The sequence below is a fragment of the Buteo buteo genome, chromosome 19 (assembly GCF_964188355.1).
Source record: "Buteo buteo chromosome 19, bButBut1.hap1.1, whole genome shotgun sequence".
In the NCBI taxonomy this organism is placed as follows: domain Eukaryota; kingdom Metazoa; phylum Chordata; class Aves; order Accipitriformes; family Accipitridae; genus Buteo; species Buteo buteo.
The window spans coordinates 20,468,496-20,483,599 of record NC_134189.1 but is presented as its reverse complement, the minus strand read 5'-3'; the positions used below and the strand labels follow the sequence as shown (position 1 = coordinate 20,483,599).

General features: G+C 40.5%; 1 protein-coding gene across 8 annotated transcripts in view; it reads right to left on the bottom strand.

Annotated features, from left to right (window-relative positions):
* Positions 1-15,104, bottom strand: part of PRMT8 (protein arginine methyltransferase 8) — a 66,332-nt gene that overhangs the window by 32,629 nt on the left and 18,599 nt on the right. The window lies entirely within an intron of this gene.

Genomic DNA, 15,104 nt, shown 5'->3' with positions numbered 1-15,104 from the left:
GGGGTATCATAAGTGAAATTTAGGCTGCCATCTGTCCCTGACTCTTTAACTTATTTGCTCTGTTTTGGAAAATTTCCTTAATGGCTTTTTCCTTAATGTTCCTCTGCAGATACCTACGTCAGTGTAAAGTAATGGCAAATTATTGGTGTTGGCTGAAGTGAGTGACTCCAGACATTGACACAAGGCAGTTAAGAGCTAGGTTTTCTCCTTTAGTGTCTTTTTCTGTCAAACTGTCACAGCTTTGTGAGAGGTAAGTTGTAATAAATAAATAGTACCCCTGCAAAGAGGAGCTCATAATCAAAGTATTTTGAACACAGCATTGCCAACAAGAAGGACAGGATTCACAATCGATACTTAATTGTCAGGTAATGTATCTGGCTGTCTTGATGAGGTAGGTCTGAGAATGCTCACAATATCTGAAAGTCCCTGACACTACCTGAAAGTCTCTCAGCATGTCCAGAAACCACTGTAGGGAGCTGTGTGGGATATGTGATCCCTTAATTTAGTTCCCCATTGTTGGGAGATGCAGGAGTTAGGGGTTACCAACACCCTCTGGCCCACTGCACTTAATTTTTCCTTGCGTATTGCATCTCCAACACCAAAATTTTAATAGAGCCAGAATTCTTATACCCCCTTGACTCAGATTTGACACCTGTAGGATCTAAGACAGAAGCCAGAATATTTCCAAACATGAGACACAAACCATAGTCTGGCCCATAAGTACATCTACAACTTTCATCCTTAACATGAAGCAAAATGCTGAAAACTGAGAAAGACTGAGCAAGATGCTACAGCTTCACATATGCACTAAGTCACCTGCAAATTATGGGTCAACAACTTCATATATTAGGAAGGTCAATCCTACTTAAAATGTGTCACCTCCTCTTGCACTTTTTTAAATTTTCAGATTTAGTAGTTTCCCAGTGGGGCCCAGATTTGCCTGAGCCTCTCCTAGATACTTTCATAAAGTTCACTCTGTCTTCTATAGCTTGATACTGCGAGACATCAATCCCCTGTACTCTCTCTGAATAGCATCAATTAACCTAGCTCAGTTTACTACAAAAAAAAACCCACCACATTTTTTTCTCTTCCTCATTTGAAGATTTAAATGTGTCATCTTTTGATGGTTTCTTTGGTCCATCTGTGAAAAATGAATACTAGCGGCTTATGTTCCTGTAACACCTTTCATCCCCAAAGATCCAGAAATGCTTTATTTATACGTCTTCTATTTCTGATGTTTTTGACTTTATCACCTCACCCAGTTCACCTCCCACACAGAATACAATTGTTCCCAATTGGTATTTGTATTTCTGTCCTGTCTAGTTTTAAAATGTCCATTTGCAGTTATTTCTTTTAAGAGACTATTTCATTGCCTGTTCATTGCAAGCAACACCTTGACAGCTCATTCTGTCAAGGTGTTGCTTGTAATATTCAACCCTTCCAAATTTAATCCTGATATTCTGTCTGGGTCTCAGGAAGTATCAGTTCTGCTCCTGGCTGCATAAATTTGTCTAGACAGGGTTATGAGAACAAGGCTTATACTGACTAAAGATACGGAACAAAACCAAATTCAGCAACTCAGCCTAGGAAAGTTGCCTGAATGATTTTGTTTGCTGTAAAGGAATTAACATTGTTATCTCATAGTCTGCAAAACAGCTGAATTCTGCTACAGCCCAGGAGTGGCAAGATAACTTTTATTAAGCTACTGAGGCAGTATTAGACCTTTGACTCACAGTACTTTTCAGGTTTATCTAAAGTACCTGAAGACTTACTGCTCTCAACCATCCACCTACATCTCTGCCAGAGAGTACATATCCCATGTAGCAGAAGAAGTAGAAGCCTATTAGGTCTGCTTCTCAGCTGTCTTAGCTTGTAGCCAAGCAGCCTGTGATAAAATGTGTTGATGGTGGTTGTGTGACAATGTTAGGCTGTGAATACCATTAGGTCATGCACTGTCCATCCTGTGCTATAGGTATAGCCTCATGCAGAAGGGGTAGCAGAAAACTGGATAGGGGTGGTGATCTTCTCAGCCAGCAGCACTCTGTCACAGGGACCGTAAATCAGCTGCTTCATTTCTGGTTTAGGCATATTAACACAAAAATTAAAATGATGCAATTTTTTGCAGCATCTGTAATAGCCACTACTATAATTTCTGTGTGTACACTGTAATTCTGAAACTCCAAGGCAAGGTCACAATCACAAGAATAATTTCATGAGTGGGGCTCAGGAAATCCCTCTATCATAGATTTGCTATAGACACTGTGAACAATTTCAGTCAAGAGTAACTCCTGTCCTGTGACAATAAATACCTGGGGAAAGCATATAGACACAGTGGACAATTACAAAATAAAGAAATGTAATGAAAGCTATTATTTCTATCAGAAACAATAAAGTCTTCAGGTGTACTGTTCTGTGCTTGCTAAACTAGACACAACTAAGCTTTTAGGTGTATGGTATAACTGCTTTAGGAGAAAACATGCCTCCAAGAGAAAAGCTACCAAGGAAAGACAGCTTCCTGTATTCTTTCCAGAACTGAAAAGAATCCTTGATGTGATTTACAAGCTCAGCACATATATACCCTACCTGTCAGAAACAACTCATCTTTTGAGTAACTCCTGAAAAGGGAAAGCATCTGGGCTGGGTGTAAACCTCACATCAATGAAAAAAATCTAACAAATTCTATCTGAATAAACCATGTTTATTACAAGTACATATTCCAGCCAGCTGCACACAGTTGCAGAACACTGGTTGCTGCTAATCCAAATGAAGTCTGAAAGAATGCAAGCAGCTACCTCAGAATCCATTCATCACTGTGCCAAACATGCAGCCCTCTATTTTTCCATCTCACATTTGCTACTGAAGATATAGATGGAAGGTCTGAAGGATGTGAGAAGTAATCTTCTTCTACCATTGCTATGGTACTTAGGTCCTGCTGCTCTGTACCATTTCAATGCTTAAAGAAAATTAGGGAAATATTTTCCTACTTTTAAAAGTTAAATACAGGTTTTTTCCTCTTTCTTTGTGGACAAGGTTGGTAGATTACAGATGCATCAAGGGTATTAGCACAGGACCGCTTTTTTAAAAGCTTTGGAATCTTACAAAAGGCAAGATTCGTAACTCTCACTCATTTCTCAGAATCTCACATCTGAACATCTTGACATAGGTTTCTAAAACACATATAGGCACTTCAGTGATGGATGTGACTTTCAGATATATGGAGTTGCCCATGTGCATCAATGGAAACTGTCAAAACTCTTCTTTCTTGAAAACTGGACCTCAGTCAACATGGACTTACAAAGCCATCTGGATGTACAATTCCCATAATACAAAAAAGAATTTGGTATTCAAAAATCATAGGCTATTTTGAAAATTTGAGCCTTTTAGATAGATCCATCTGCCTACAGAGAGGCAAGATGGTGAAATACGCACAACTCATTTCTTAGGAGGTTTGTGACAAAAGCTGAGGTGTGTAGAGTAAAAAGTCTGCATTAGGTACAACTTTTCAGGAAGCATGGCCTTCAAAGACCAGTAAAGAATGTTTGCCTTTCATTGTAGATTTTGTTTTTGTTAGTGGAGGCTTTATGTTGTGATATTTCCCAAAATCAGGATGAAATAGCCAGTTCCTCAGCAGCTATAAATCTACTTTCTGCTTGATAAAAATTGGGTTCGGTTTATTTTAAATTGCAGATAACTATGACTTCAATGCAACTGCAAATCTCTCTAAACTCTAAAACTGCAAATCTAGCCAGCCAGCCTGTAAAAAAATTGGGAGAGAGAACTGATTCTTAAAACTGCTTGCTTTGAAGCTACTCCTTTTTCAGCCACTTCAAAGTCAAGCACTGCTCTGAACTTCCTACATGGAGTGTGTGAAATGCCAGATCAACCTGTCATAGACAAACCTGTCCATATATTATCAGCAGGAAATTCATTGTCCTTTACAGACAAGTATAGCTTAGAGTACGTTACAATTGCTACATGTTATCCCTAAGGTAATGGTGATAGTAAAAATATTGTGAAAACACTGAGGCATGTTCTGAGACCTGAGGGTCTATTGTTTGCTTTAGAATAAAGCCTCTGTCCAGAACAACTGAGTCTGAGCACTCATACAGGGAACTTGATTATACAGTAAGTGTCCAAATCCTCAAAAAGTCAAAGTGAAAAATGCAAGCAGGTCTTCAGTATGATAAAGGCATGGTTGGCCTATTTAGGCTGCAGCAGAAGTAACACCAAGTAGCAAGAAGGAATGCAAAGATCACAAAGGTTTGCAAATCTGTTACTTGTTTGAAAGTTAAAAAGGAATTTAGATATCTACATGTAAATACAAGATAGGAACTGTGATATTTTTGTGGATCTGACCCAGGGTACTACATACTGTCAAGATTCTTAATGGGGACTATGATGGGGAAGAGCCAGAACCTTCTCAGTGACAGGTCACAAATTAACCAAACAAATTTCCAGTTGGGTATAAGGGAATAATTCTTCTCCCTAATAGACGTTAAGCACTGAAATAAATGCTTGAGGGTCTGTGGGGTCTCCAACCTTGTAGACTGCAAAACTCAGCTGGAGAAGGTCCTTAGCAGCCTGATCTAGCTTTAAAGTTATCTTTTATCTGAGCAGGATGCTGGACTAGATCACCTCTGGAGGTCCCTTCCACCCATATTATTCTATGATAGTAAGACATGGACAATTATATTTGTACTATGCAGGAGACACAGGTGGCAATGGCACGATAAGCTTATAAACCTGAGCCTAGTGTAGATTATGGGGTGAGTTATAGATTTGGGGTTATAGATTCATACACACAATAGGAACCAAACCTGTTTTCATGATATTAAAGAATGCAAACTATGAGAAGAATACAAGGACATGAGACTCTGGAATGAAAAGCTTTTGAAGCTATGTGTAACAGAATTGGACTGAGATGATAGGAAATGAGATGACTGAATGTACGGATGGGAGTGACAAAAGTCTGAGCAGTTCTAGACCATTCTGTGTGCCAGTGCAGGTAATAAAAATGCTCTTCATCCAGCCTGCCCTCTTGACTGCTTACTGCACATTATGGTGCAGCTTGGGTACAGGAGTAAAAAACAAGCAACAAATTGTAGTTACAGATGTTGACATTTAACTGAAGTTGTGTTCCTTTTTATAAAGGTGGAGATTTTGCAATGTGTGTGGAGTAGAAGGTTCAGTACAGGGCATGAATAGTCCTAGTTCAGCATAGAACAGAAGGAAATATAAGAGAAACGTATTACTATTAACTGAAATTTACTCTTTGCAAAGTACCTTGTGAAAGGATAGCAAAGCATTATTTTAAAAGTGCTAAGAGGTACCTTTCTTTAGGACAAGGTTGGATTTTTATTATCTTTGGCATGTGATAGACCTACTGTCTATTATTGTTTTAGATTTCATGTCACAGACTTAACTGCAACACCTTCTTCGTTTACAAAATCCCTGTTACAAGGAACAGCTGGAGAGATGCCTTGTGCTTTCACCTGTACTCTGCTGTGTAGAGCAGATGGTCTACGAGTGGACTGCTTGTTTCAAGCCCCTTAAGCCTCATGAGGAGTGAGCTAAATTGCACGGGGGGAGTTTCTCTAGTGCTGGCTAAAGTCTCAAACCTCCTTCTACTGAAGTCAGAGAGTTTCCCAGCTTCAGCTTAGGGGCGAATCATGTTTTAGAACCGTTGCCCTCTGGTGGATAATACTAAAAGTGAAGTCCAGCTGGCAGACGGCTAAATTCATTCTTCATTTCATGGGTTAGAGACAACTTTACTGCAATCAATAATCTGGAAACCAATCTCACATAAAACCATGCTGTTCCCTCCAAATATACAGCATATGGATTTGTTACAGTGTAATGGTCTCTGTTACATGAGTCAAGAATCCGAAAGGTGGAGAATTAAATAGAGGAGAATTTTAAGACTCATGAAGAAGGCAAGTTGTGCTGTTCTGTGGCTAGATGTTCTGTGGTTTTGTTTCCATTCTTCAGTGTAATCAGGAATGGAAGAGGTGGATATACTCAAGCACACTGGTTATTTTGACACAAGATTGACACCTATAAGCAAATCTGGCAGGCTGAGAAATAAAGGCTAGACCATCAGGGCTACGGTGTTCGTGACAGACATTCCAGACTTGTCAGCTTTTTTTCTGGCTCAGTACCATATATCAGGACAGTTAGGAACAGCATGCTTTCTCATAAAGCTCTTCTGAATTTGGTGCCTTGCTAAGAAGTATGGTTTTTTTGGTGGTCGTATGTTACAGCAGCCTTTCTCCTGTTCCAGAATCCAGTCTGAAAAGTTGACTCTGGTGTGTAGATCACAGAGCAGCGCAACCACAGCCAGCAGCCTCACAAGGCCAGTGGCTCTCGCAGGTTGCAGCTTCTGGTCTTGTACAGATTTACAGCTACATCTGACATGGTAAGACTGCATGTTCCTGCTTTCCACTGGGGCATCCCATCCCTTTTAAGGATCCATGAAAGGCAAATAAAACCAAATAATTAAAAAAAAATAATCCTTCCTACCTTCCTATTGATTTAAGCCTCTCCTTTTCTGACTAAAGAAGGTGAGAATTTAATTTAATTTCATCATTATCCATTCATTTGGTAGAAGCTGAGCCATGACAGTAGTGAAAAACAGGAAGATGCCTTAATGAGTGGTCCTCAGCCTACGAATATTGACTGGGTGAAATTCTGATAACATCACAGGAATTTAAAATTAAAAACTGAGGTCAACTGTGAGAGCTAAGAATGTTATTACCAGCCATATGTTACATAACTGGTATTACTTCTATAAAAATTTGAAGTGCACCTAATAACTAAAATAGCCATTAAAGGCCAGGGAGCACTTAAATTGACTGATCACCATGGAATACTTTTCCTTCTCTTCCATTCAATTACCCAGAAAAAAAAAGCAGTTGGTATAAACTATCTTGTATGTTTTCCTGCAATAGATTTTCCTTCTGAGATTTCTGGTTTTCAGGAATTTTGACAGATCTCTTCTCTCTGCAGCACTACATCCAAAACTCTCTAGAACAAAAGCAATCAAGATGCATAGACATAAGAAGGGGAAACAGCCTGTTGTTCTGACAAGGCTATTAGAGGCTTAGCTTTTGTGGTAGTTCAGAGGGAAGGTCTGAGGTATGTCTATTGCGGGTCTATTGTCAAGAGTGACGAAAGAGGAAAAGCTGATAACAGAATGTTCGATCTGAATTAGGCTATAGCCTCTGGGAAATAAAGAGCTTTTCCAAGTTTAGTGTCATTTTATTTCCGATTTGCCTTTCAGGGAGTTGCAAAAGGGGAAGAAATATCTCTGCATTAATAAAATGCATCAGGTCTTCCCGCTGATTTTAAAATATTGGTCACAAACTCAAGGAATATAAAAATAAACCATACCGATTTAATTCCTGGGCATTCACTGCAGACTCACCTCTATATTTGGTAGTGGCAACTGTTAACATTAAATGCTTACTACTTGCACTGATGCTGATATTTTAACGTCCCATCTGGCCTGATCAGGCAAGCACTTCTATACCAACAAGAAGTAACACTCAGCTATGGTGTGCTGTTCAGGGGCCAAACTCACACTACCACTTCCAACTCCCATTCAGGTTTGGCATGGCAGAGTGAGAAAGTTGCGAGGGTGTCATATTGCTGGAACAGCACTGGCTTAAACTACAGTTGTTAGTCTTTCCCTTCCCCTTGTATTCTGCAATACAAGGAGTCAAATAGCACCAGTCTTGCCTCATTTTTTGAGAGGGGATAGAAACCCTCAGATTTATGTGTGGCTGTCTGATGGAGTCTTCAAGCCCTGTCAGTCCAGCACTAGTTCTAGGGCACCTGGGTACTGTGAGGCAGTAGCTGGAACAAGGTAATAGTTTTCCCTGTGTGGACATGAGCGCTGATAGTTCAAGGTTCCTGGTGAGTAATGTTCTCTGCTGCTTAAGTAGATTTGGCACTTTGCAATCAAATAAGACGAAGAAATTGTTCCATGTTAAGTTTCCCTGGGAGTAGCTCAAAGCCTATATTGTTATTTAGCAAGCCATGATTCAGCTCCTTTTCCTCCTGTGATGTGAGGCTCAATAAATAATGAGCCAGTTTTCTAGGATGGCCTTTGCACAAATTTGTTGGACTAGCTGGGAAGAGGATCTAGGTTTCTCACTGTTCTGTGTTTGTTGGCCCCTTCCCTTCTATGTGCATCAGAGGGGACTCATCAGTGTCACCTTAATACTTCTTTTCTACAGTATAGCTCACAGTGTAGAATTCTTACTGGAGAATAAAAAGACTGCCCTTTCATTTCTCTGCAGAGTCCAACATTCAATGTGCAAGGCTCTACAAAAGAAGCCTCCATAATGTGGGGTGGGTCACCCAGGTAAGTTGAGGTAACTCCACATAAATTCTGAATTACAGACCACTTATCATCATGGCTATGAAGCCATGAATGGTGCATAGGGACCTACAGTCAGAACGTTAGGGGCCTGTTAACAGATGGTAGTTAGTTGTATTTTAAGGATGACTAGGCAATTCAGCTCTTGGGGGGGGGGGGGGGGGGGCAGAAATAAAAATTAAGGACAATGTCGTTTTCTGAGGCATGAAACCCTAGCTTTTTCAGCAGTTGTTTTCACTTTGTGATCAACTATAAGCCAGGGAAGACATGCTACTGTTATCTGGAAGCAGTGAGCAGAAATGTAAACATGACCGATGGTTTTTATTCATCCCCAAGTGAAGAGAGATATTCATGTGCCAGATTACTTTAAAACGCCTCACATCACAAGGCACAGCTTGTTGTAGAAATAGCAACAGAAGTTATAGGAGCCTGTACTGAAAATATCAAAGTTGAACGCAGTGAAGAGGAAGAGTTTGTTGCACACCATTGCATAAAGAGTTATGAAGCTACAAAGCCAGAGAAGTGTGAACTTCCCATGGTGATTTTCTTATTGGTTGCCACTATCATTGCTGCTGCATAAGTGCCTGCCTTGCTGAACAGAATCATGGTTCCAGTGATGTACAAATAAATAACAAGTGATACAGTCCCTTATGAGAAACTACTCAAGATGGACACAAAATAGAAAGCAAATAAAAATAGCTTGGTACTTTAAAGCTACTTTACATCACTCTGGCAAGTGCATGAAAATCTGTTGAGAAAAGGCAGGGGGAGAAAAGGCCCCACTATCAATGCTCATGTTGCATTTCTTGTAGGGGAAGTAGCTGTACCACTGGACAACCTCATCCCCACCCCATCATCATCTTGACTGACTTTCTTGTGACAGGGAACAAGAACCAGAAAGTGCTAATCAACTGTAAAACCAGTTATTTTTAGGCCCTTTCTCAGTATCAGGCAGTAAGCTGAAATTCACATGAAAAAGAAGAGCTGTGCTATTTTTAGAGGCTAATTATTAACAAAAATAACCAGAGTATTCTATCTGTACAAATTATTTTCTTAAATTAGCAGAAAATTTAATGGAAGCCCTCCTCTGCTTAGCAAATTTCTAATGCACTGATCCCTGAAAGTCCCTTTTGCATCTGATATCCCAGTCATTCTCTTCCCCTCTCACTGAGCTTCAGATGTTTCACAACGGTTCTAGGAAGACATTATATTCTATAAGCTTTGCTAAGCTTTAGGATGGGGGAGAGGAAAAAATTTCCAACTGATCACCTCCTCCATGTCCTAGCTAAGCTTTTGATCTACACTTCAGTGTAGTTTTAGATGTAGTTCAGCTCTAGAGGAGGTCTCTACCTAAGAAGTATCCAGGTTTATCCATTATTACTTTTTAACCTCTACAGGATAAATGAGGACAGAAAGGAGAACAAGACTGAGAAATGGCAGTTCCTGAGTTGAAGTGCCAGAGAAAATCAGCACACTGACTTACACAGTTCAGTGCCACTTCAGAACTACCAGCAAATGGGCACCAACACTGAACAGAAGTCCCACATTTGGCACTTTCATTTGTCAATTAGCAAAAAATAGTCTGTTTCCCTGCACAGAGCAGACACCCTGCTGCTTCCTTCGGAGCTGTACTTCACTGGGTGTTAATATGTTATAGCACAGATTTTCTTTTGATTACCTGTAATAACCAGGCTGGCGGGTGTTTTTGTCCTCTGTGTTGATTTTAAGTCATCTCACTGTGTGACTTTGAAGGAGTCAGCCATCTCCTAGTGTGGGTTATCAGCCTATTGCATCCTCTTGTGACCTACTAAACCCCAAGAGGTAGACTCTCTGAATCAACCCCTGAAATGGAAGAAGGCTCGCTGGAGATGGGCAAGGGTGATATGCCCATGAAACTCAGGGAATAATGCAGCGTGTGACTGACCACAGCTGTCTCAACACAAAGGGGATTAGATGGTGGCCTTTGTTTCAGATAAGCAGCAATCAACAGTTAAGTGGATCAGCTGGTGGTTTAAATGTTTCCCCTGGCTTCATTAAAAGAGCACGAATGTCTCCATGAGGTAGAAAGACTTGTGTGGGGGAAGTGATTACATGGCTCAGCCCAACATAAAGGATAAAAGTTGAACAACTAAGAGAACAATTTCAATGACAGCAATGGGCTTGAGCTGCCTTCAATTCACATATTCCGTCGTGGTGACTGGGGACACACAGCATCATGACAGTAAACATATTACAAAAACCAGTAATGGGAATCACATTGGTATAATGATTGAACTGCAATTGCAATTCCTATATTTTGTTAAGTGTAACTTCCATTTGTATTGTGTCTGCAGTGTATTTTATATTACTCTACTAAATCAGAAATCCCATGTAATAGCAACAGTTGTCAAATAAGACATTAATGAGACATCTGATATTAAACATTACACCTTCCATGCATGGAATATCTAAAAGAAACTGGTCAAGAGAGTATTGAATTCTCACACCCAACTGCAACTAGTATTTTCATTTGTAATCATTAGAGTAAAACTCTTGTGAGGACAGTCAAAGCTTTATTTTTATCGGATGTAAAGGGCCCAGCTGTAAACAAATCATTGGGGAGAAAACTGGCAGAAAGCCTTTAACTTGTGCTCAGGAGCCCCAGCTGCTAAAACAAAAATAGTAGCTTTTCTGCTTCACAAGCATGGTTAAGTGTATGGTGGGAGGAAAGTTCTGACTCTCTTCTCTCTTGGGCACCTGGAAGTTCAGGAGGACACTTCCCCTCGAGATTTACAGTGAAGAGTGCATCTTCTCTTCCCTCTCCAGGCTTACCTTGGAGTGAGAATGTATGAATTTCATACTGAAAGGTTTCAGGTTAGTTAAAATATCCCAGAGAGTCTACCCTGAACTACCTCCACTGCTATTCATTAAGGGGCTGCCTCCATCCTGGCATTTGCTGTTGCCATTTTCATAAGGGGTTGAGTGTTTTGAGTCAGCACTTCCATCGATGCTGATCCATAAGGCAGCATATGTTATTGTGTGCTGAGAGTGGGCCCACACTTGGCTAAGACTGAATGGAAATCCTTGCCTGATTTATGGACACACTGTCGAATGCTTTGTCCACAACATGCAACCTGTGACTGTCCTGACAGTTGTTCAGTGCCTCTTTGCAAGAAGCAACTGCTACTTGCACCACACAGTGCCAGCTGCAGCTGAATCCTTCCTGCAGGTGTCAGGCATGCAAGGGCAGCCTGCATTCTGCCACCCCATTTCTGTAGCTGCCACACACCCTTTCAAGCTTCTCTGTTGACATCTGTGTGGGTCCTGATTCTTCCTTCTTGTTGTGAAAAGCTTTGGGTCTGCCTAGTGCATTCACAAGAGCACAGGGGCAGCAAGATTTGCATGTACGTGCATGAGTGGTGCATCTTTCCCTTTGCTTATGCAGTAATAGAGAAGGAATTCAAGGGATTGCAGTAGAATCACCACAGACTGAAGAAGTGTCTTCACGAGCAAAAAGGAAATTACCAGAGACAATATGAGCAGAAAATGTAACCGACAGTAGAAAGAGCTGTATAACTGGGCTTCTGTTCAAATTAGCCTTGTACTGATGCTGTGTAAATAGGCTGATCAGCACGAAGACTGATGTTCTCTGACTGAAGTGCTTCTGACCTGTGATTTTCACTGATTCATGTGACTTTTCTTAACCTGAAAGGCTTAGAGTGAATCTCAGCTTTAGAAAGGTTTTTACTATTCATAGTTGTGACGAAACCTTGAAAATACCGAGTAAAAGTTTTCAAGTGCTGAAAGGCCTATAAAAGGAACACACTGACGCAAATTCAGTGTCTTTTTTTAGCTAGTCTTAGCACCTTTCCACACAGGAGGTTGGCATTATTGTTCTTTAGCCACAGTAAGGGCACAGCATGATGTACAGCAATGCAAAATTCTTTATTGCACCAACCCCATCTGTGTTCCAATGGTGGAACAGGCCTTCAGTTTCTCTTGCCTTTTGACATGCTGGTGGATGGGCCAAAAAAAAAAAATCCATCAAAATCTGTGCATTGTCAAAGATAACTGTGAGTCAAAGGATGGGACTGAAAGTTTTGCTTGCTAGTTTTCTGAACATTAACATGATTTAAGAAACAGGAAAAAAAAAAACAAACAGAAGAGAGAAAAATAATAGAAGCAAAACCAGTGTTTCCCTATAGCCTGCTGCTGGCCATGTCACTGAATTCAGATCTGCCAAAGCTGATTTATCTTTTTCATGAATCTCAGGACCACAAGAACAGCATTTGGCTCACTCCAGTACTACTCATACCTCATTCCCAAGAAAGAAACCTTTTCCCCAGTTTGTCTAGTGCTGGTTGTTGGAAGCTACAATAATTTAACATGGAGAGTGGGAGAAGATTCAAGGTGATTCAAGGTTTTATTGACACAGAACAATGCTTTTTTTTTTTCCTTTTTGGAACATATCAAGCTTCTTGGGATCCTGTTTCTTTAAACATTTCTCCTGTTCAAGCAATGATTAGCAACTGAGTGGGATAGAGGAGAAGAAGCATCAGCTCTCACTTCTGAACTGGATGCGCATTCAGAATTAATAGGGAGGGATAGATTTGTGACAGGAAGAACATTCTGAAAATGTGAAAAACACAGAAAAAAATGGGATTTTCTATAGGACTATGAATCAGGGGAATATGTTTTCAGAACTGCCAGACAAATGAAAAAACACTGTGTTTGGTCTGTTAGTATTACTGATGGTTAGCAGCCGAGCCACCCTAGGCTCTGTCTAGGATCAATAGAAAGAAAGAGGCTTCTTCAAACTATGATCCAGGTTTGAGATAGGCAGAGCTGCCATTCAGAGGTGTTTGTCTCTGTTGATTAGACAGGACAAGTAGCCCACTAACTCAGACACCTTGTTAAAGCATTTGAATTTACGTGAGCAGAATCCAGATCCTAGTTCACTCATTTAAAGTAAAATAATAACAATAGAAAATAATAAAGATTTGTCGATCCAATGATAGAGAACATCAGGACCCTAACCAATGACTTGTGTGTATTTGTTAAAATAGCATGGAAAACAAGAAGATCCCAAAAAAGTCACTTGAATAACTCTTTAACCTTTTCAGGAACTTAAGCACTGCAAAATGCTTGTAAAAATGGGTTTTCTTGAGACACTGAATCACTGGAGGTAAAACCTTTCAGCATCAAATAAAAAACAGTGCTTATTTTTCTCTTTTACTTACAACACAGTAATTTTCAGCAGAATTCTGAAGCATGATGCAAGTCAGAGGAATGCACTGTTCTGCCACCAGCAGCATGACTGACACAAATTGTATATCACAAGCAATAAGGTTTCTTTTGAAGACCATACTGTGAAGAAAGATCTAAATGATTAAAAGATGAAGGAAGAACAAAAGAAATTGACAACAGCATATCCCCTACCTCCTTAAAAAGGTCCAAATAAATAATACCATCTTTATTCAACACAGGATTTCTCACTAAAAACAGATGATTAAGTAGGATTTTGATCTTAAGTTGGTGTCAGAGATAGTGAAGTCATATCCAGCAGTTAAAAGACTTAAACTAATGCTAAGTGCTAAAAGCGAAATTTAGAAATACTGGCAAGTATATTAAGTAATTAATTGTCTTGATTTCCTTTGTTCTGGATTGTGCAGACTGTACAATCCAGCAACTGTAATAAATCATCGGTCCTTTTCATTTTATTGAGACCTCAGTTCGACAGGTGTAAAAGAAAACATAGTTAATAGACATGTGAACATACTCAGCATTTCACAGGACTGAATGTTTGAGGAAACCCAGGGACTGTGTTCATTTGTTACAGATTCCTAAATTTACTGGATTTCTTAAATATCAACCAAGGAAAGAAAAAGAATGCAATGCATAAAAAATATATAGAAAGATCTTAGATTTCCAATTTTATTTCTATCTTGTGTTTGATTTCACGGAATCACAGAATCACAGACCAGTTAGGTTGGAAGGGACCTCTGGAGGTGATCTGGTCCAACCCCCCTGCTCAGGCAGGGACACCTCAGGCCAATTGCTCAGGGCTACGTCCAGATGGCTTTTGAGTATCTCCAACGAGGGAGACTCTGCAACCTCCCTGGGCAACCTGTGCCCGTGCTCAGTCATCCTCACAGTAAAAAAGTGTTTCCTGATGTTCAGATGGAACCTCCTGTGTTTCTGTCTGCGCCCATTGCCTCTTGTCCTGTCACTGGGCACCACCACAGAAAAGAGCCTGGCTCCATCCTCTTTGCACTCTCCCTTCAGGTATTTACAAACATTGATTATTCCCTGAGCCTTCTCACCTCTAGGCTAAACATTCCCAGCTCTCTCAGCCTTTCCTCATACAAGAGATACTCCAGTCCCTTAATCATCTTCTTGGCCCTTTGTTGGACCCTCTCCAGTATGTTCATGTCTCTCTTGTACTGGGAAGTCCAGAACTGGACACAGAACTCCAGGCGTGGCCTCCCCAGTGCTGAATAAAGGGGAAGGATCACTTTCTTCCACCTGCTGCCAATACTCTGTCTAATGCAGCTGAGGATACCGTCAGCCTTCTTTGCAGCAAGGGTACATTGCTGGGTCCTGTTCAACCTGGTGTCCACCAGGATACCCAGCTCCTTTTCTGCCAAGCTGCCTTCCAGCCGGGTGGCTCCGGGGTTGTTCCTCCCCAGGTGCAGGACTTTGCACTTTGCCTTATTGAACTTCATGAGGTTCCTGTCAGCCCATT